This window comes from Micropterus salmoides, unplaced genomic scaffold (genome assembly GCF_014851395.1).
Source record: "Micropterus salmoides isolate LMB-PRFRI ecotype aquatic unplaced genomic scaffold, ASM1485139v1 Ms_hic_scaffold_2, whole genome shotgun sequence".
Lineage (NCBI taxonomy): Eukaryota > Metazoa > Chordata > Actinopteri > Centrarchiformes > Centrarchidae > Micropterus > Micropterus salmoides.
In genome coordinates this window covers 19,222,039-19,245,184 of record NW_024041150.1, presented here as the reverse complement: position 1 = coordinate 19,245,184, position 23,146 = coordinate 19,222,039, and the positions used below count along the sequence as shown (strand labels likewise).

At 43.4% G+C, this 23,146-nt stretch overlaps 2 protein-coding genes across 2 annotated transcripts in view; both read left to right on the top strand.

Annotated features, from left to right (window-relative positions):
• LOC119912224 (macrophage mannose receptor 1-like) overlaps window positions 1-23,146 on the top strand; it is a 357,347-nt gene that overhangs the window by 312,622 nt on the left and 21,579 nt on the right. The gene's annotated exons all lie outside the window — the stretch shown is intronic.
• The window catches only part of LOC119912231 (C-type mannose receptor 2-like), a 28,951-nt gene that overhangs the window by 2,666 nt on the left and 3,139 nt on the right, over window positions 1-23,146 (top strand). The window lies entirely within an intron of this gene.

Below are 23,146 nucleotides of genomic sequence, written 5' to 3'. Positions count from 1 at the left end.
ACTCGCTCCAAAGTCTGTTTCACACAGCCTGTCCCAGCAGTTAAAAAATGGGTTTCATTTTTCTTTGTTGAACAGTTGAAACGCAAACAAAAATCATGTAGAAAACATGCAACACAATGCAAAGGTGGTAGCCTGAGGGAGAAAAAATAGGTCACTCGAGGCAGGTGCAGCAAAGGGCCTCAATATTACAGACTTTTGTGCTGCTATTACTTGTACCTGAAGACAGTAGTAATTATTGTTGTAGTCAAGACCGCCCAAACCGTGACCAAGTCGAGACCAAGACCAAGGGAGGGCGAGACCGAGACAAGACCAGTTCCCCACGTTACATGACACACAGTAAAATGTGAATGTGACGTTTTACATCCAATCAAAGTTAGGATGTTAACAAATAAATCAGACAATGCAGTTTATTGATATTCCCAAAGTTATGGTCTTGACTGGTTGACTGGAAACGCGACTGGAAGCCACATTAGAAGCACTTCATCACCAATGTGACGCAGAAGTGGCCCTCGCTGAAGCCAAAGTATATGAAGCAGCGGCCAGTGAAATAGATGAAGAGCGTATGAGCGGTAGCCTCTCTCAGACATGTCCCCCCTTAGAACGCACCAGTGAGTATGTGAATAACCATTTCTCACACAGTGCCAATGTAACTCTACATGAACATATGAAGCCTCACAATGTGGTCAAATGTTCCACATTTTTCATCTTAAGCAGGAAGTTGACTCGCCTGACCCTAGCATTAGACGTTTCACCGCCTCACCAGAACAGTGGAAAGGATGCTTTCTGCCAGCCATCCCAATGCTTCGAGGTGTGCGAACCTACACCATGCTCTAGACCTCAGATTCCCTCACAAGAGAACTTAAATATGTCTGACCTCACAAGATTTCTAGTCAGACGTGAGTTGCTCACTGGAGGTTTAGCAACAAACCAGGCGATTACTGGGCTTGGAAATCCTCATTTGAAAACACCATTCAAGGTCTACAATTAACGGCCAGTGAAGAACTTGACTTGTTGACCAAGTGGTTGGGTGATGAATCCTCTCAACATGCAAAACGCCTCCGAGCAGTGCATATCAACAACTCTTCCTTCGGACTAACCAAGGTGTGGGAGAGACTGCAAGAGTGTTATGGCTCTGCTGAGGCCTTGGAAAGGGCTCTGCTTGACAGCCTAGAACATTTCCCCAGAATTTCAAACAAGGACCCTCATCTACTACGCGACCTTGGGGACCTTCTTTTAGAAATAAATTCTGCCACATTCGAAATGAAATCCCGACCCCTGAAGCTGCTCACTACCATCCTCACTTCAAAGACATTGCTGCACAGATTCCAGGGCTCGACCCAAAGGCAGATATTCTACTGCTACTTGGGAGAGATGTTATTCAGGGCCACAAGGTGCTTGACCAGCGGAATGGGCCTCCAAATGCTCCGTTCGCACAGAAGTTGGCTCTGGGATGGGTTATTGTTGGCGACATCTGTCTTGGTGGGGCTCACAAATCTGGGCATGCAAATGTTCTTAAGACCAACATCTTGGGCGACCGAGCTACTTCGTCCCATGCCAAAATGGCATCCAGGTAAAGGAAAGCTTTGGCTGCAAAGGTCATCACACTATTAGCTCTCCCATTTTTGGACAAGGCAACAGGCTAGCTGAGGCTGATGTCATCATGGGAGGAACAGTCTTTCAACGCACAAGTGCAGATGAAAAACCAGCTTACTCAATAGAAGAGCAGGCCTTTTTGCAGATAATGGAGAAGGAAGTCTACCAGGATAATGCCAACAACTGGGTGGCTCCACTGCCCTTCCGCTCCCCGAGACCACACCTCCCCAATAACAAACAGCAAGCCAGCCAACACCTCGCCTCAGTCCATCGCACGTTGAAAAAGCGTCCTGAAATGAGACACTTTGTGGACTTTATGCAAAACATATTCAACAGCGGACATGCAGAACCAGCGCCAGCATTAAAGGAACAAGAAGAATGCTGGTATCTCCCCTTCTTTGGGGTTTACCATCCTCATAAGCCAGATCAAATTAGGGTGGTCTTCGACTCCAGTGCACACCACCATGGAGTGTCTTTAAACGATGTCCTTCTTACAGGCCCCAATCTTAACAACAGCCTGCTGGGTGTCGTCATGTGGTTCCGCAAGGAGCGAGTGGCAGTCACAGCTGATATCAAGCAGAAATTCCATTGTTTCTTGGTACGGGAAGATCACAGGAACTTCTTGCGCTTCCTCTGGCACCGGAACAATGACATGGAGGAACCCATAATGGAGTACCGCATGAGGGTTCATGTTTTCGGGAATAGCCCGTCACCAGCTGGGGCGATCTATGGGCTCAGGAGCGCGTCCCAAGATCAAGAGGATGATGGCTGCATGACAAGGCGATTTGTGGAACGGCATTTCTATGTCGATGACGGTCTCATCTCAGTTCCATCCGATGATGAGGCTATCGCTGTTCTCCAGAGGGTCCAAGAAACGCTGGCTTCGTCCAATTTGAAGTTGCGTAAGATTGCTTCTAATCACATCAGTGTAATGAAGGCATTTCCCAAGGAGGACCTTGCGAAGGGCCTTAAGGACCTTGACCTCAGAGCCGACCTACCACCCATGCAACAAAGTCTGGGAATAAGCTGGGATGTTGCTTTGGATGAGTTCTCCTTTCAGGTATCTGCTACGGAGAAGCCTTTCACTTGCAGGTGTTGTTGACCATAAACAGTCTGTATGACTGTCTCACGCAGTCTTCAATACAAGGCCTTCCCCGAGGTTTTTGCATGCATCCAGGCAGGGAAAGAGATCCCTAAGCAGAGCCGGATCAGAAGGTTGTCTCCTTATGTAGATGAAGCAGGTTGTCAGAGTTGGAGGTCGTTTATCACAATCTTGAAAGTGACGAAAGAAACCCACTCATTATTCCCCCCGTCACCATTTAAGGACCCTACTGATACGACACTACCTCCAGCAAGTCATCAAGGGCGCCACTTCACAGAGGGTGCAGTGAGGTCAGCTGCCCTATGGATCATTGGTGGTAAGTGGTGCATCAGTGCCATCATTCACAACAGTGTGACCTATCGCAAGCTCCGATGGAGAACAGAGACACAAAAGATGGCAGACCTACCCACTGACCGTCTGAGCACTGACCGTACAAGGTCGTAGGAAATGGCATTCAGCGAGACCTAATCTACGGAACTGCTGGCCCATGGGTGTTGTGGTCAAAACCTTCCCCAGTCATGATGGGAAGGTGAGGAAAGTAGAAGTCAAGGTTGCTTTTGAAGGAACATGCAAGACTTTCTTGAGACCCATAACGGACACTGTACTCCTCCTACCCAGCACTAATGATGAGGACAATGGGAAGGTGTGATCATGACATCATATAGATCAGGTGGGGAGTGTGCTGGCCAAGATTAATTCTTGCCAGCAGGTGGGGCTGTTGCTGTTTCATGCATTCATGTATTGTGTGTTGCATTAGCTAATAGTAAGGTTGTAGATCAGCCAGGAAACATGAAGTAAGTCTGACAGTTATGCCAACAGAGACAGAAGTCGGATCGTTATTCTGAATCTGCATCCATCCTTCTTTGTTGCTTTATGGAAAGCATTGCCTGTGAGTATTTTTAGTCATTAAAATGTCCTCAAAGGGATTATCAACGACTATTTTGGCATTGTCAGTGTTTTACGGGATAGAAATTAATATTAATCATGAGGTCAAGGAAAGATGGGGGGGACAGGAAGACATGGCTGGTAGTGTCTTCAGAGTTGCTAAACACCTCAGCGCACTGAAGGAAGCCATCTGACTGTGTGAAGAGCAGCTTGTTGATGTCTGCAGGCAGAGTAGGCCAAGAGCTCTCCTGTCTGACTGGTCCACCAATGGGCAGAAGTTGACCCCTTGAGACACAGCCCCTCCTCATTTGCATAATGAGGCAGAAATGCATACAGTATTGTAAAAAGGACAGGCAGAAATAAATACCATGGGTGAAAATAAATAAGGTAAAAAAAAATACAAAGGAAGAATAAAACAGACAAAAATATTAAAACACACATAAATAAATACATTTAAAAATAAGTAATTAATAAATAAAGTTGACAAAACATAAATAAGGTAATTATTACAAATGTGAATAAGTAAAGACACTAATTAAAATATATACATTTATGTCTCCTTGTATATTTAATTACTAACTACATTTATTTATTTACTTTAGTTTTTTGTGTATTTAATTGGATGCTTATTTATTTATTGAGCATTTATTTCTGACTGTGTCAGGATCGGTCCTCCATACACATAAAACACGGCTTAATAGCAATCACATTTAACAGAAGAAGAAAATTCTTCTTAATGGTAACTGTTAAGATCAGTTTATTTGTTAGTCACCACCACAAGCTTAAGAGCTTTAGCCTATATGATGTTAGCACTACATAAATTAGCCTAGCGGCTAACGGACTTTTACTCTCCTCATAGCTTAACAGATTACAAGTATTATTCATAATACTCACCGCAGGTGAAGTCACTGCATCTCCCGACATAACACCACGGTTGAATTTCACCCTGAATGGCGTTTTTGTTGAAACAGCAGCTGAAAACAGCAGAGCAACGGGCTGCTCCGTGTGGGAGCATTTACCGTAAATACTCGAATAGGAGTACACTCCAGATTTAGCTGCAGCTAACTGATGTGGCTCTCGGAAACAACAGCTCACTTTCCTGCAGTTCTGTGTACGTATAAGTTGCTAATTGAAAACTCTGTAGGTCAGAGTGTCCACATGAGAAGAGAAGGAAGACATGGCTGGTAGTGTCTTCAAACAGAGTTGCTAAACACCCACATAAATAAATACATTTAAAAAATAAGTAATTAATAAATAAAGTTGAAGATTATAACAGACAATAAATAAGTATGGTAATTATTACAAAGGTGAATAAGTAAAGACACTAATTAAAATATATACATTTATGTCTCCTTGTATAATTTAATTACTACCTACATTTATTTATTTACTTAATTTTTTTGTGTATTTAATTGGATGCTTATTTATTTATTAAGCATTTATTTATTTCTGTATTTGTTTCTTACTGTGTCAGGATCGGTCCTCCATACATCTAAGCATTAACAGAACAATTGAAGAAAAAAAAGGTGCACACAAGAGTGAAATCAGAGCACTGATGTATACTAAGGTCAACATGAAATTCTCCCATAAGGAGTGTAAAAGGAAAGGGTGGCACCATGCCCCATACTTATTACAGACCAAAGAAGATGCCATTTACACCTCCTGAATGTCTAACACCGTGCAGCTCTCATTACATACTTCAAATCCAACAGAATAACAAAGTCCTCACTTGACCGAGACCCATACAAAACTAAAAGAGAACCGTCTGATAGGCTAGACTTCCAACATTCTACTGAGGAAATTGAAATTAGAAATTGAGACAGGCAAGCTATCCTCAAACTTTTGTGTTGACATCAACCTATTGCGGGGTCTGACATGTCTCCCAAATCTTGTAGTGACTGCACCAGTATGACCTGCATGTAACCTATGAGGCTGCATGCAAACAGCGGGACATTGATCAACACCATCTGTCTGGGTCAAGCAAATGAGCTACACCGAGTGAGCCTGGATCAGGTAAGTCAGCTGCACTGAGAGGGTCCAGATCAGGTGATGTGACTGCACCAACTGAGACTGACATCGACTCAGCCTCCTCCATTGTAGCAAAGCCATGTGCAGGACAGTCAAGAGTGCCAGCAAGGACGTCGTCGGGGACGGAATCACTTCTTGCATCAGGGGATAAGTCACCATTCACAGCATCATTGCTAACAGGATCCTGAACTTCAGGAGTATGCATGAGCCAGTCCATAGTCTCTCCATTGCGATCCACATTGTCCACCACAACTGAGTCCTGCCCACTTCCACCAGCCACATCAACAGGATCTGAGCCCACAAGGGAGACATCCAGGTTAAGAAAGTCAACTGGAGTAGAAGGTTCCTGTGCACAACTCTCTCTGCCAGTTTGAGCACCTTTTATCCTGTACACATTAATCCCGGACCTCACTGACACAATCTCATAAGGGGATGAATCCCATTTATCAGCAAGTTTCCTCAAGTACCTTTAACCACGATTGGCCAGCAAGACTCAATCACCCACAGCCAACAGGGAGCCCCTGATCTTGCGGTTATAGAGCCTGGCATGATGTGCTTGCTCTCCAAGACTGTGTTGCCGAGCAATCCGTGTGGCCTCACACAAGTCCTGCTTCAAGCGAGTAACAAACTCATTACAGCTGACCACTTTTTGATCCTGGAGCAGATGCTGGAACATGATATCAATTGGAAGGCGTGGAACCCGTTCAAACATCAAGAAAAAATGGGGCGAAGCCAGTGGTCTCGTGTACTGTGCAGTTGTAGCAGAAGATCAGCGTCTGCAAAACCTGTGGCTACCTGGCTGTTGTTGTCGGGGAAGGGTTCTCAACATATTTCCAAGAGTCCTATTGAAGCGTTCCATGACACCATTACCCACTGGATGATATGGGGTGGGGAGTGACGTATGCACCCCTGCCATCTCCAAAAGGTCTCGCATGAGTCTGCTTTCAAAGTTGGCACCACTGATCCAAATGGATTCTTTGGGGAAGCCAAATACACAGAAAAAGTCATCCCATAACCGACGAGCAACATGTTTTGCAGATTGGTTCCTACAGGGGAAGGCGGGGGCCATTTTGGAGAAATTGTCCATTACTGCCAAGACATTGACTGTTTTCTTGTCGCTCAGTTCGGCAGACCAAAAGTCAATATGCACCAACCCTGATGGGCAGCAGCATCATGAATGCAGAGCAGGATCTGATGTTTAAGGCGATACAATAAACTCTTAAAGAGCTTCTTATTCACCTGGTGGTCTTTCCTCACTCTGTAAAGGATCCCATTTTATAGCTTTAGCTTTTCCAGTGTCTGAGGAGTTTATTGATTCAGGCAGGTTCAGATGCTGCTTCCCGTCTGGTATCTTTCCCATGATGTCGCACATAAAATAAAACTCTGCTTATCGTTGTATACTGCTCCTGAAGGCTCAATAGCTGGCTCCGAGGGCTGACAATAGAAGGGTCCTCACCAAGCAGCTGCGGCAACAGTGGGTAAGCGCTAGGCAGACTGGCTAATCCATAACCCCCATGGGCATCAAGCGCAGCCGACACCCCTTCTGGACTGATGGAACCCCCACGCGCTGAGACACAGCCCCAGCACGAGGATCCGACAGTTATTGGTCAGCCTAAAGGCATCCTGCACTGTGCCCCTGACAATGCCCTTGACCTCGTCCTGAAGTTGAACATAAGGTTTTTTCAGCAGTTGATGACTAACACATGATTGGACAAATGGCTCGTCTGCAACACTGTTCTTAATAACTGGTACATACTTCAGATCAAAGTCATACACTGCAAGCTTGGCCACCCATCTTTGTTCACAGGCGTCCAGGCAGGACTTTGTCAAGATGTAGGAGAGAGGATTCTCCAATGGCTGAATTTATCGCAGACGGCCCACTTCAGCTCCAAAAATTCCAGCCTGTGCGCCGGGTAATTCATCTGGGAATGGAAAAGCGTCTTGCTGGCAAATTGTCTCACCAGGTGACACTTGAGATAAGATGGCTCCAATGCCATCGAACGAAGCATCAACAGCAAGAATGAAGGACATGCTGAAATACAATATTCAAAATAACTCTTATTACATCGCCATAGACATATTACATGGATTCCATTTTAACCCAATCTCACTCTAAAGCTCCGTTTTACAAATATAGAACCAAGATATGCTGTGCTACCACCTTGTGGTGGCAATGGAGTATAGCAGGCCTGTCTGCAGCCTACACAAATTTACTCCTGCCAGTTTAACTCATCAACTACATATACTGCAATAAAATGCTTTACAGTTTTATATATAAACATACCTGCAACAATGGGACACAAATGCAACCACAGTTGCTCAGCATGTATAAGAAGTTGGTCAGAGGTCTGCTCTCACTCGAACTAGAAAGCAAGGTTCCAGATTAATAGACTAATAGACTAGACTTGTAACTACAAATTTGCCAGTATGTCTTTGAAAATCAATATCAGTGGTGAATGCTGACAGTTTTACACATCATAGGAAATGTAATCTACATTTATAGTTTAATATGTGTTCGAGCAGACAACATCCCAACTCATCCATAGCATGGCATTCCCAACTACTGTGGGTCACCAATACTGCACTGCATTTAGCTCAAAACAAACTTTTGCTGGGAATTTCTGTTAACAAAATAATATACCGCTGAGTAGATAGACCATGGTTAGTAGTCCCAAGTTTAACAGGAACTTAACCATAAACATATGTTAATTGTTTACACTGTTACACGCGCAGTTACACAGAGGTGCCCTGGACTCAGGCACTTGTCACAGATATGAATGAGCTGGGCAGATGCAAACATTATGAAAATGAGTTTAAGGCTTTATTATTCTATTAATACAACTGAATCCAGTGAGCGCATACCATAGCACTGGTGGCCATGTTGCAAAACAGCCTGTAAAGCAATTGAAATACTTTCACTTTCCATTAACAGCGCATTAAAAGCGTATTTAGTTTCTACAGAAGAAATGTAGACTACACACTGTAACATCTAAGTCAGATTGTGCTGCCCTTGCAATGCGGTCTCTTGAGCAAAGCTAGACAGCCAGTTAACATTCAAAAGTCCTCCAGTAAACACACAAGGCTTGACTTTTCTTGTATTTTACTGAAGTGGTTTCCGCTTTTGGTTTGTTTTGTAAAACTGAAACATAACAGAATAAGAATATATATCAGTATCCAAACATGAACATATGCATACAGAGACTACATCTGATACATATAACTATGTTACTACACAATCCCTATCAAAGTGTAAAACACGCACTGTAGCCTACTGTATACAACATGTGATTACGCCTCCTGTATGAGAACACAGTTCACCTACCACAACATCTACAAGTCACAAAACAATTAAGGAACAGGCTAGCTACTGCTGTGCTGCTAGCTAACAGAGCATATGTTTTACCAAAGCATAAAAACGTGTCTACATGACATTCTTTGCAAATGCAAGTGATTGAAAATGATTTACATATTACTTACAGGCACATAGTCTCCAAGGCAGAAGCGGATCAGATATACTTTCAGCAACATGAATCCAGCACTGTCTATCTTGCCTGTCTGTCTTCAACTGAAGAGTGTGCTTCACTAAATTATTAACTCTGACCAGTAGAGGGCAGCAACCAGCATGAACCCCTGTAATTTAACCATTAAGCTCAGTATTCAACTATTATCTTAACTTTAAAGACAGCACACTCCCCGCTTGATATAATAACATTGTATCACTACAGATCCTTCCAAACTTGAGGAAAAACGTCTTTGACAGCAACATACTTAAGAGTTTTTCACAAAGTCTCTGAAAGAAGGACTACAGTTTCTGAGACAGGCCTTAGAAACACCTTTGCTGTCCCATCCTTCACAGTCCTGACCTCTACCTTGCGGACCCTATTGTCACTGCTTGGCAAAACCTTGACTACCAGTCCCATTGGCCATTCATTTCTGTGAGCCTGGCTGTCTTTTAACAAGACAACATCTCCTTCTTTGACATTTGGCTTTTCTTTTGTCCACTTCCGGCGGCTCTGCAGAGTAGACAGATATCCTCCTTTCCATCTCTTCCAAAATGTGTCAGCAAGACACTGGACTTGCTTCCACTGCTTTGCATACAACTGAGCAATACCAAGGTTTCCAGAAGGAGCAACAATAGCACTAGTTTTCTGAGTAAGGAGCATCACTGGGGTGAGTACTGCAGGCATATCTGGGTCAGTGGATACAGGCACAAGGGGTCTTGCATTCATGATCGCCATCACCTCAGCCATGAAAGTGCTCAGAACTTCATGTGTGAGACGGGTTGGTTTTGTCTGACACAGCATCGCATCTAGAATGCGCCTGGCAACCCCGATAAGTCTCTCCCAGGAGCCACCCATGTGGGAACTGTGAGGGGGATTAAAAACCCAGCAGCATCCTTTCTCCTGGAGGTACTTCCTTACTGTTGTGACATCTGTGTTCATATCCAACTCTTTACAAGCCCCCACAAAGTTAGTCCCTCTATCAGACCGCAGAAGTTTTGCTGGACCACGAATCGAGAAAAAACGCCTTAGAGCATTGATAAAACTGTCTGTTGACATGGTTTCTATCAGCTCAATATGCACAGCTCTGGTTGACATGCATGTAAAGAGCACAGCCCAGCGTTTGCTTTCCGCACTACCTCCTCTTGTGCGACGTGTCACGATAGTCCATGGCCCAAAAACATCAAGACCAACACTGGTGAATGGAGGTTCAGGAGTGAGCCTATCTGCAGGAAGATCTGCCATCTTCTGGTGCTCCAACCTCCCTCGTAGTTTTCGGCAGGTAACACACTTGTGGATGACGGAAGACACAAGACGCTTACCCCCAATTATCCAGTATCCAGCTGCTCGGATTGCTCCTTCCGTAATGTGACGTCCTTGGTGAGCTACTTGCTCATGAAAGTGTCTCACAAGCAGAGTGGCAATATGATGAGTATGGGGGATGATCAGTGGATGCTTTTCTTCTTTCGACAGATCAGCAGAAGAAAGACGACCTCCGACACGAAGCAGCCCTTCTTTATCTACCACTGGATTGAGCTTCTTGAGTGTGTTTTGCTTGAAGCATGTCTGTCTGTCCTTGAGACATTTCACTTCCTCCTTGAAGACGTCGCACTGGACAGATTGAATGATCACAGCTTTGGCTTGTGAAAGCTCACTTATGCTGGACGTTTCCTTAAAACACTTCCATCCTTTCCCCTCTGCCTTGTCTGCCTTTTTTTGAAGGATGCAGCAACATGAATGAGTCTGGCTATGGTTTGATGGAGTGTTCTCCAGCTTGAGCATCGCTCAAAGTGTTGTGAGCCCAACTCTGACTCTGATGCCCTTGTTGTCAGAGTCATAACCTCAGGACCAATCTCATCATCAGCTTGAGGCTCAATGAGGGTGAAGAGATTAGATTCAGGCGTCTCTGCTGCTTTGTCACAATACAGGAAGTCTGGTCCTGAGAACCAGTTGCTGTGTTGGAGTTGGGCTGCTGGTAGAGACCTGGTTGCATGGTCTGCTGGGTTCAGGTCTGTCGGTATATAGTGCCACTGTTCAGGGTGTGTGGATCTCCTAATCCGAGTCACTCGGTTGGAGACATACATGTAAAACCTTCTTGTAGAATTGTGGATATAGCCAAGCACTATTTTGCTATCAGTGAAGAACTTCACAGCTTCTACCTCAATGTCAATATCATCCCTGATGAGCTCGTACAGTTCCACAGCCAGCACAGCTGCACAGAGCTCAAGTCGTGGAATGGTATGGGCAGGGCGAGGAGCCAATTTCGACTTTCCCATGACAAATCCAACATGGTATTGTCCTTCAGTGTCGACTGCTCTCACGTAGGCCACAGCTCCTATAGCTACTGTAGAAGCATCTGAAAAGATACACAGTTCTGTTCTCTGTGTTGCGGACAGCGAGACTGGAAAGTAGCACCTCTGTATGTGCAGGTCCCCAAGAGCCTTTAATGAATTCTTCCACAGGTTCCATTCTGCCTCCTTTTGGTGGGGTAGAGGAGCATCCCACTCACTCTGTTCAGATGACAAATCTCGGACTAATGCTTTCCCTTGCATTGTTATGGGAGCTACGAAGCCCAAAGGGTCATACAAACTGTTAACCGTTGACAACACGCCTCTTCGTGTGAATGGCTTCTCTTCACAGGATACCAGGTATGTGAAACTGTCTGTTTTCAAGTTCCAGGAGAGCCCCAGGCTCCTTTGAAGTGGAAGAGGATCCACTGCAAGATCCAGATCCTTTAGATCTTTGGCGCGGTCCTCTGCTGGGAAGGCTTCCATTACTTGGTTACTGTTTGATGCCACTTTGTGCAGTCGCAGGTTGGATTCTGCTAACATCTCTCTGGTTCGTGTGAGGAGATCTATTGCCTCTTCAGGTGTGGCAACTGAGGTGAGACCATCGTCAACATAAAACTGTCTCTCAACAAACTGTCTTGCATCTGAACCATGTTCTTTTTCTCCTGTTTGAGCTGCTCGTCTCATGCAGTAGATAGCTACAGCAGGTGAAGGGCTGTTTCCAAATACATGGACCTTCATCCTGTACTCTACCACATTCTTGCTGGTGTCGTTGTCCTCATACCAGAGATAGCGAAGATAATCTCTGTGGTCTTCTTGGACGACAAAGCAATAAAACATTTGCTGCACATCCGCTGTTAGGGCTATAGGTTCTCTTCGGAATCGCATAAGAACTCCCAACAGGGTATTGTTCAAGTCTGGTCCACTGAGCAGCACGTCATTAAGAGAGGTTCCATGACATTCAGCGCTTGAGTCGAATACAACCCGTATCTGGTCTGGCTTTTGTGGGTGGTACACACCAAATGTCGGCAGGTACCAGTGCTCTTTATCTTTGTCTAAAGGTGGAGCAGTCTCAGCTTGATTATTATCCAACATGGTCTGCATGAACTTGATATAGTGATCTTTCATTTTTGGCTTTTTCTCTAGCGTTCTTCGTAGTGACCAAAGACGTTTCAAAGCTTGCTCCCTGTTGCTTGGAAGGTGCCGTCTTGGAAAGCGGAATGGTAAAGGTGCCACCCAGCTGTTTCTTTTATTTTGGTAGACCTCTGTATCCATGATGGCCAGGAATGCTTTGTCGTCTATGGATAGTGCAGCCTTTTCATCATCCTTGGACCTGTCAAACACCGAACATCCTAGGTTGTCTGCAGTAACGATGAGATTTGTGTCCTCCTCACGTGCAGGCAAGGTTGGACCATGATGCTGTGTCATGCCACTGTAGTCTTCCTTCACGTGTATGCTGTTAGGACATGGTCTCAGAAAGGATGTGCGACCATTGTGCAGTATGTTGGCTTTGTAGACATTGACCTCTGATGGTTTGTGAACTGTTCCCAAGCACACGTCTCCCACAATGACCCAGCCAAGGTCTAGCCGCTGGGCATAAGGTGCGTCGTGGGGCCCATTGATTTGCTCCCGCACCTTGTGCACCCTAAGAATGTCTCTTCCTAAGAGCAAGAGGATTGGAGCGTCACGGTCTACGGGTTGAATCTTGGAAGCAACTGGCCGCAGGTGGGGGTGATGGTGTGCAATTTCTGGGGAGGGAATTTCTGTCCTATCATCAGGCACCATGTCACACTCTATTAAGGTGGGTAAGGGAAGCTGTAGTTTCCCATCCATGGACTCAATGATGAAATTAGCAGCTCTCCTACCTGATGTCTCAGATTTTCCGGAACAGGTTCTCAGCGTGTACGGAGTGGAGCTGGCGTTAACCTCGAAGAGGTTAAAAAACTCTGTCTTGACTAGGGACCTATTACTTTGCTCATCTAGCACTGCATACATCTTAATTGCCTTCTCCTTTTTTTCTGCAGGATATACTTTCACCAAGCAGATCTTGGAACATGAGTGTGAACTGTCTGTGTTTCCACAAATCTCTGTACACTTGGATGTGACGGAAGAAGATGAGCTTTCAATGTGCTCCCCGCTGTCATTTTTACCTCCCATAGCACTCTGTGTGGTTATGGGAGGAGGACCTGGATGCAGGGCTGCAATGTGTTTGTCACTGTTGCACTCAAAGCACTTGACAGTCGTCTTGCAGTCCTTTGCCATGTGTTGAGTAGATCCACAACATCTATAGCAGATGCGATTCTCCCTGAGGTATGTTTTGCGCTCATCTAGGGGTTTGTCTCTAAAAAGCTTACATTTTTTCAGAGGGTGGGGCTTCTTATGTATTGGACACTGACGGTCTGGTTCATCCAGTGTCTTTACAACAGGACTGGTTTGGATGCTTGACGGTTCTGAGGGGATGTCTGTTTTGTGTACAGCCACAGAGGCTTTATTACAGTACTTCAGAGGCTTTTCTGTCCTGGAAGAGGCATGACTGCTGGAGGTGGATATAATGAAGCTGGGATCGTTTTTTATCTTTGCCTGTTGACGGACAAACTTGGAGAAGACGGAGAAGGGAGGAAATGCTACTCTGTTATCCTCCTTGAATTTGCTTCCAAGGCTTGTCCATTTTTCTTGGAGGTTAAAGGGGAGCTTTTCCACTATTTGTTTCACCCCACGAGCTGTATCCAAATAGGTGAGGCCTGGTAGAGCACCGTCTTCCTTAGCACACTCCAGTTCAAGGAGAATGTCACCTAGCTCTCTCAGTTTAATATTGTCTCTATTTGTCAGCCTCGGAAAGTGTTCAATCTTTTTGAGTAGTGCGTCTTCAATAACTTCTGGTGTCCCATAACACTCTTCGAGACGCTGCCAAACCATGTGGACACCTGCAGCGGGATTGAGGACATGTACTGCACGAATTCTCTTGGCCTGTTCTGACGATTCAGCTCCTAGCCACTTTGTCATTAGGTCCAATTCTTCCCTGGCTGAGAGGTTCAAGTCTTTGGTAGCACTTAGAAAAGAGGATTTCCATGACCAATAATTTTCAGGTTTGTCGTCAAATTGCAGAAGACCAGCACTCACCATTTCCCTCCGGATAAGATATTTTGCAAAGTCTTGTGCACCTTGAGGCTCAGGTAAGTATTGATTTTCAGGATTGGCTGAATACTTCGGAGTACTATGAGAGTTAAGTGGTACCTCTTTTTTTATGTCTTTGTAAACTGGCTGTGTGTTGTTGTGGATACCCCGGTAACTCGCTGATTTATCCTCCTGCGTTTCCAATTTATTTATTTTTCTATCATGTGACTCCACAGGTATGTACTTTGTAGGCAGCTCCCGAAAGGCCAACTCAGACTGCTGTTGGACGTACTCAGTAGTGCGTTGGACTGAACTGAGGGGTACGTCTTCGATATAGCAGAGTTCCTCTCTTTCAACTTCTGCTTCCTCATAGGCTGTAGCTTCAGCTTCAGCTGCAGCAGCAACTCTTTGGCACTGGAGAAGATGGAGACTAGCATCGTAGTCAGCCTTTTGCTTTAGCATGCTTGCTTCCAGGTCTGCTCTTTGCTTCATCATGTCAGCTTCCTTTTCAGCGTAAGCTAGGTGAGCCTGGGCAGCTTTTGCTCTGGCATAGGCTTTTGTGGCTGAAGAAGTTGTTGATGATGATCGCCGAGAGGCTCTGGAGGATGCTCTTGAGGACTGTGACTTAGCATCAAATGGTTTAGGAGGCCCATGCTTCTTGGTTGTTTGTTCTCCGCTAGCTTCGTTTTGCTGCATAGGAGTGTCTTTCTTTTGATAATGTCCTCCTGAACGTAGACTCATGTTTGCGGAGTATGGATTTCTAGAGCTTGAGCCCGCTGTGCTAGTGCCTTTTTACTGTGCTGCCCTTGCAATGCGGTCTCTTGAGCAAAGCTAGACAGCCAGTTAACATTCAAAAGTCCTCCAGTAAACACACAAGGCTTGACTTTTCTTGTATTTTACTGAAGTGGTTTCCGCTTTTGTTTTGTTTTGTAAAACTGAAACATAACAGAATAAGAATATATATCAGTATCCAAACATGAACATATGCATACAGAGACTACATCTGATACATATAACTATGTTACTACACAATCCCTATCAAAGTGTAAAACACGCACTGTAGCCTACTGTATACAACGTGATTACGCCTCCTGTATGAGAACACAGCTCACCTACCACAACATCTACAAGTCACAAAACAATTAAGGAACAGGCTAGCTACTGCTGTGCTAGCTAACAGAGCATATGTTTTACCAAAGCATAAAAACGTGTCTACATGACATTCTTTGCAAATGCAAGTGATTGAAAATGATTTACATATTACTTACAGGCACATAGTCTCCAAGGCAGAAGCGGATCAGATATACTTTCAGCAACATGAATCCAGCACTGTCTATCTTGCCTGTCTGTCTTCAACTGAAGAGTGTGCTTCACTAAATTATTAACTCTGACCAGTAGAGGGCAGCAACCAGCATGAACCCCTGTAATTTAACCATTAAGCTCAGTATTCAACTATTATCTTAACTTTAAAGACAGCACACAGATGATCACTGGATTGATTCTGATATAGAAAGCAACAGTTTATGGTATGATTGTAGATGATATGGCTTGTTTATTTATTTACTGTACTCAATGGCTCAGCTGAGTTGATTACTCTACTTTAGGAGAGTTAGAGAGGGGTTTATAGTTTTGAAAATGTATTTGAATTGCCCATTTGTTATGTAGTTTAAAATTCTTAAGAATGCAGGAATAAAGGTCCCTAAAGACCAAGAGGCCCCGACAAATATTTTGTCCGGAGAGTGGGCTAACTCTAGCCCTGTACTCCAATTGTTCGTGACCATCTCTGGCTTTAAAAACTTGACTCCTAAAGTGTGTATGTGTCACTGCAATGTGTCCATAAACAATATAAATGTAGTCAAAATGTTCACACAAAGATGAGGATCCTATAGTATTTTAAGAGGAAGAGGACAGAGGTCACATGAGTTGGAGTAGGAAAAAATGAGAAGGACAAGCTTGTAAGTTGTATGGATAGCCAGTAGACATACTGTATAGTATCTTCTAAAATTCACATAGTAAAAAGACTTTTTTAGGCCAATGGCATGTCAGAGTTTGCATTGAATTCAGTTCTGTGTTCACAAACATTTGTTCATTTCTTAGATGCAAGATGAAATGACCACAGAACAGGGAAAGCCATGCCCCTGAACCCCCCTAGCATTTTCAGTGTTTCTCCTCGGATGGAGTTGCAGCAGCGGTGGTGGAGCGGAAAACATTGAGTGCATAGTGCGCCCTGTTGTATGTCTGAATATAAACCCCCAGTTAGTGATGGCAAAAGTGACTCTTTTCCACACACTCAAATCTTCAAATCTTGTTCATTAAAATGAACTAATCTTTTTTGAGTCATTTCTTTCATTTTCATTGGTGGTTTTTGTGGTAACTCTCACACTTAAGTTGTCTTCGCTGTGTGTGAGAGCTGTACTCCGACCTACTCAACATTAAGAGATAAATGCTCCGGCATATGGACTCCATTTCAGTTGTAAGTTGCAGAAAAGATGTTGATCTTGATGTTGTATTTGGTGTTTGCTACTTTAGAGTGTGTCATGTGATCATGTTAGTGTGGAGAGGAGGATTTTGCAGGCCAGATTTTTTTTGTAAACTGCTGCCAGTCGTGTATATTTATCTCCATAAGCACAAAAAAGGCAAAAAAATGTGGCCACATGCCTTTTCTCTCTCAAAAATCCTGCGCAGTGGTCATTTAGTTTTTTATCTCTGATCCTTAAGTGATTGGAAAGTCATTCACTCCCTGTTGTAGCTACAGCCTGAGGTCTCCCCCCACTAATTATTTAACTTGCTGTATCTTCCTCCCCGTTTGGAGTTTGGACACAAGATGTATATTTTATGCTCAGCTACTCAAGCACTAACTAAAAAGTCCTAAATGATAACTGAATAACTTTTATTAAAATAAAAATACACTTTTTGTATCAACAAAGGATCACATTATCTTAGCACAAGCAAGCTTGCTGGTGACGCAGTTAGTTTGACTTGGACTTAGACCATGGAGCAGCGCCTCTTATTCCAGTCATGAGTTTGTGTCCCGTAGCAGTGATAACTGGTTCCAAGATTAAACACCTGTATGGTCTTTCAACTTAATGATAACAAAAAACTAAAGATCTCTGCTAACTTAAAATACCAAAAGGATAGGTGTTATTTTGTAAGCAAATGAACTTTATCATCAACAAATGATCAAATTGTGGCTTCATTAAATGTGTTGCTGTATAGCTTGCTTGATTGGAGCGCTTGTTTCCCAAGCAGCTCTTTTCATTCAGACCCAGGTTCGAATCCCACCTCTGGCAGCATTGGTAAATGCTTTCAACTTCAAACACCTGTGTGGAGACCGTCTTGCAGTGGTCGGTTTTAAATAGGTGTCTTGTTAGTCTTTCTAAATGAAGTAATTGTATACATGTTTTTTGTGTCTACATGTTATTTTGTAACACTAGACTACATGTCACAGAAAATATGAGCACAATCAAAACAGTGCTCTGCCACGCAATTGTGGTCATAGATTGCCCTCTATTGGTGCTTTGAGACATAACATGTATTCAGTTCCCAATGACTTGCTGTGGTGTTTTTAAATTTGTATCTTAGTCTTTCTAAATGCAATCAATGTTTCCCTGGATATCAGTGTTTCCTTAAAATAGTTTATAGCTCTCTATATTTTAATCGACAACAGTGGACTGGACCTCAAATAATATATATACATATATATAAAGCTAAACAGTGGTGTGCCAGGAATGTTTGGTCATTGAGCGCCCTATGTTGGTAATTTAGAGGCATTTCATGTCCATGAAAACCAGAGCAAATAGAGAAAGTTAAATCAGCAACTTGAAGTGTGTCTGAGTAGTGCTTTCCCTCCCAACCCCAAGATTGGTGGTGTAGTGTACCTACGTATGTTTAAAATCAGGATAATGGGCTCAATGGAATTTCAGTTTGATATTGTGGAGGGAGAATCATTTTAAGGGTATAAGGGAACAAATGATCGTAAGTTATATTTCAAATTGAGTTTAAGTAAACTAGGGGTTTCTTAGGTCTAAGGATTAGGACCAACTACCTTGACGTTTTTCACCTCTGGCAAGGCTTGCTGTCGGCTGGCTCGTTAAATAGTTAAATATGAGTGTCACGGCAAAGGGTCTGAATACTTATGATCATGTGATATTTCAGTTTTTCTTTTTTAATAAATTTGCAAAAATTTCTACATTTCTGTTTTTTTCTGTCAAGATGGGGTGCTGAGTGTACATTACTGAGAAATAAAATGAACTTTTTTGATTTTTGGAAAATGGCTGCAATGAAACAAAGAGTGAAAAATTTAAAGGGGTCTGAATACTTTCCGTACCCACTGTACATCAGCTAGAAAAAGAAGAGAGTGGTGTTTTATGGCTTCAGCCATTCTGTGGGAAAAGAATGAGTGAGACAGGGCTGCATGGTACTTTTGATGTTGATGGTAATTTCAGTGATACCTTTACGGCGAGATTGGTTTGGATAGTTCTTGAATACACAATCCTTAAGCGATGCATGTCTAATTGAGTTTATGCAGGTCCTTACCAAAGTACCAAGGGATGTCTCTAGTTTGTATATCAAAAGCCAACTCCAGGGGAGGAAAAACCCCCCTTTGGCAGAATCTGATCTCACCTCCTCCTTGAGGTGAGAGGCTGGTTGATCCACTACAGTGGTTCGAGTCCAGGGAATGGTTGACTGCCAGGCTTAACGTTCTTGAAAACTTACAAAACTTTAAACACACGCCAGGAGAGTAGAAAACCAACAAGAAGTCAGCCATTTTGGATTTAATTGTCATATTTGGCGATTTACACACTCCGCATTTTAACAAACTCATCCTGTGGACATCGCTGTGCAGTCTTATCACATGTTGTACAAATGGTGAGTTTTGGTTGACTGAGGCAGTCCGTGGCATGGAATTTCAATGATTTGCCATGAAACAGGAAGTTGTTACAACTTAAGTGTACATGCTCACATCTGTACCAAACTTTATGTGATTGATAATGGTCCTGCCCCCAACACATCTACATGCCAAAATTCAGTTATAGTCATAGCGCCACCTTCTGGAAACAGGAAGTAAGCCTTGTGTGACACCCATTATGCGATTAAAATAAATTTTCTCAACATGATGCACTGGGACATAATGTATCATTACTGGGTGCTCCTTTGCACCACATAGAGGACACAGGAAGTGACTTTGAAGTATTTTGTGCAGCGTCCAAAGTGCGTGACACTTAGAGCAACACTACTGTCTGGGCATGTGATTCTTTTACCTGTAGGTAGCGCTAACGGATTTTAAATTGCTGATGGAGCAGTACTTTGCAGCAGCATTGGTAGCAGTCACAGCTAACAGCTCTCACACACATTTACTTTAGTGAATGTTCATTCTGGTTATCATTATAGTCTAAAGTGCTTATTCATACAGTAGCCTAGTGTCCCTATCCATGAGTAAAATTATATATTAACATCAGATTTGCGGGGAATATATTGAATTATTAAAGTTTGACACACTATATGAATAAACACAGAGAGAAGAACAAAGAAATATTAACACACAGCAGCAGTTTGACAGGTCTGGATGCAGAATGGGCCACATTGTCTGGATTCTGCAGACAGAGAAACAAACATGAGCACATCCCTCTCAAACACTCCCAGATTCTTCACCAGTCAAGAGCTATGAAACAACAGCACGACTCTGTTGGGAAAAAACCCGAAAAGTTACGTTGCGCTCTCTGGCGGACCCGGATCAGCTGTTAGCTAATGTTACCACAGGGCTAACGTTAACATTGCTATGTGGCTGTGTTATCTTGTGCCGAATGAACGAAAGACTCCGAGGACCCATGTGAGTGGTAAACGAATAGTTCATTTCTGCTCCACAGTAGCCAAGCTGTCACGTGACAAATGAACGACTCAAACCTAGAGACCCACAGTTGAGTCGTGAACTAATCCGTTTCCTGTGCTGATGGATCCCATGCAGCTGCCGTGTGATGAGTGAACGTAGTCCAAGACTATTTACGCATGCGTGACAATGAACAAATTACTACCTCAGACTACCCGTTCCTCCCGAGTCATGTTTAAGATTAGGTCAAATTAATGAAACCGGGGTTACGTACTGTAACCTGGATTCTATGAGTACAAGAAGCCCTAACTGTAAGTTTTATCAAAGAGGAAAGTCTTAAGCCTACTCTTAAATGTGGAGATGGTGTCTGCCTCCTGAACCCAAACTGGAACCTGGTTCCACAGGAGAGGAGCTTGATAGCTGAACGCTCTGGCTCCTAGTCTACTTTTGGAGACTCTAGGAACCACAAGTAACCCTGCATTCTGGGAGCGCAGTGCTCTGGTGGGGTAGTAAGGTACTATGAGCTCATTAAGATAAGATAGTGCCTGACCATTGAGAGCTTTGTAGGTAAGAAGAATGATTTTAAATTTTGATTCTGGATTTTACTGGAAGCCAATGCAAAGAAGCTAAAACAGGAGAAATGTGATCTCTTTTCCTGGTTCCTGTCAGAACACGTGCTGCAGCATTCTGGATCAGCTGAAGAGTCTTAACAGACTTTTTCGAGCAGCCTGATAATAAGGAATTGCAGTAATCCAGCCTAGAAGTAACAAATGCATGGACTAGTTTTTCATTTTTCATTTTTAGACAGGATGTTCCTGATTTTTGAAATATTACGTAAACATACTTAAACGACATGTCCTGATCAAAGATAACTCCAATTTATTTTCAAATATTCCTGTTACATTCATATAATTAAAGGCTAAAATCTTGTTTAAAACCATCTTACACATACCTGTGCTTTAGCTGATGTGTTTAGACAATCACTCCAAGCTTTGGACCCTCACCACCACGAAGTCTAATAAATAACAGGTTTTTAACAATTCTTCAACTTGTCTTTAATAAAATCAACTACAAATTATTCTAAGATCTAGTTCTGGACATGCATTATTAGCCTTAGATTTTTACACATTATTTTTTTAAAGTAAAACCTATTTAAAAATAGAGCCTACCCAATCAAGAACCAAACAAAGGCTGGCCTCAGCTGCTCCCTCAGGTGTGTGACTGCAGAAAGAAAGGACCAGGTGATCTTCCCTCCCCTATTTATAGACTCTGCCCCTTGACCTGGGTCCTAGTGCTAAAGCCCTGTTGCCTTCCCTATCACATCTACCCCTACTTTAAAAGGTCACCGTCCCCGTGACAAAAAAATAAAATTGTGTTTTAAACCCATGGGCTCAACACTGCATACACTGATTGACTAACGGCTTGGGGAATGTTATTGTCACTGCCCCTTCTGTTATTTTCAACAAGTCTGCATGCGGACTGTGGCAGATTAAAGGGGTTTGTGTGGCGGCCTGCTGTTGTTCTCTGGGGACGTCTCACAAGAATAGGGGAACTACTAGAAGACTCCTCCTGTAATGGATCTTCTAAGCCGTCTCGTTGGGGCTCTGGTTGTACTGTAACTGGTGGATCTTTGGGTAGCGAATTATGAGAAGCTGCCAAGTCCAAGTTTCCAGAGTTTGGGGGCTGGATCTGAACCATTATGAGATTACCCATTTCACTTTCATCTTTAGTGATATCGAAATCATTTTCCTCTCTTTCGGGCAAACTGTGTGACTCAGATGGAAGGAGGTCAGGGGTATCAACGATGGCAGTAGAAGGCACAAGTTTTAGCTCTGTCCTGTTGATATTTTGTCTAGCCCCGGTTCATTCTTTGGTCGGATCTTGTAAACCCTTCCTTTGTCATCAAAACAGTGGACCACCTCATAGATTGTCGGGTCCCAGTGATCCTGTATTTTGTTGCGTCCAAGTGGATAGTTCCTCCGTAAAACAAGCGTTCCTGGTATCAATATCTCTATTGCATTTGGGATCAATTGCCTATTCCTAAGTTCAGCTGCCACTCTTAGTTGTTCGTTGGTATGTTGGAACACAGTCTTTAGCCTTTTTTGATGCTCTACTACCCAGTCCTGGGTGGTGCCTGGGGCCAAGTTGTTGTCTGCAGCACCCAGCAAAAAATCAACAGGTAGCTTAGCTTTTTGTCCAAACATTAGCTCATATGGAGAATATTTAGTAGAAGTCTGTTCTGTCGTATTGTATGCGAAAAGAATCTGAGGCAGATACTGCGGCCACTTCTTTTTCTTGTCAGGTGGAAGGCTACGAAGCAGGTCATGCAAGGTGCGATTGAATCTCTCACACTGCCCATTACCCTCAGGGTGGTATGGTGTAGTGCGGCTCTTTTCAATGCCATAGATCTTGCACAACTTCCTTGGTCGCTGTGTATACGTTTGGGTACTCCATACACATAAAACCATTTTTCTGTTAGAATCCGAGCTGTGGTGTCATTTGGGACCATTGTTTTTACAAATCTGTGACCAACTAGTTGGAAAAGCTAGAGCAGACTATAAATAAACAACAAAGAAAAAGCTAAGGTGTAAAATTTAGTTTTAGTTGTTGTGCTCTCTTCACAGTGATTTTACATTCATGGCACAGCACCCAAGCCTCTTTGGTCTTACCTTCTAAGCCTTATATAGGCAGGGAAGCCCTGTTAATATGATCTCTGAATAACAGGATTTTTCATGTTGCCTTTAGCGTCTCATTTTATAGCTTTTGGATGTAAGTTACAGTCTGTGTGCATGACAGAGCTGTAGGCTAC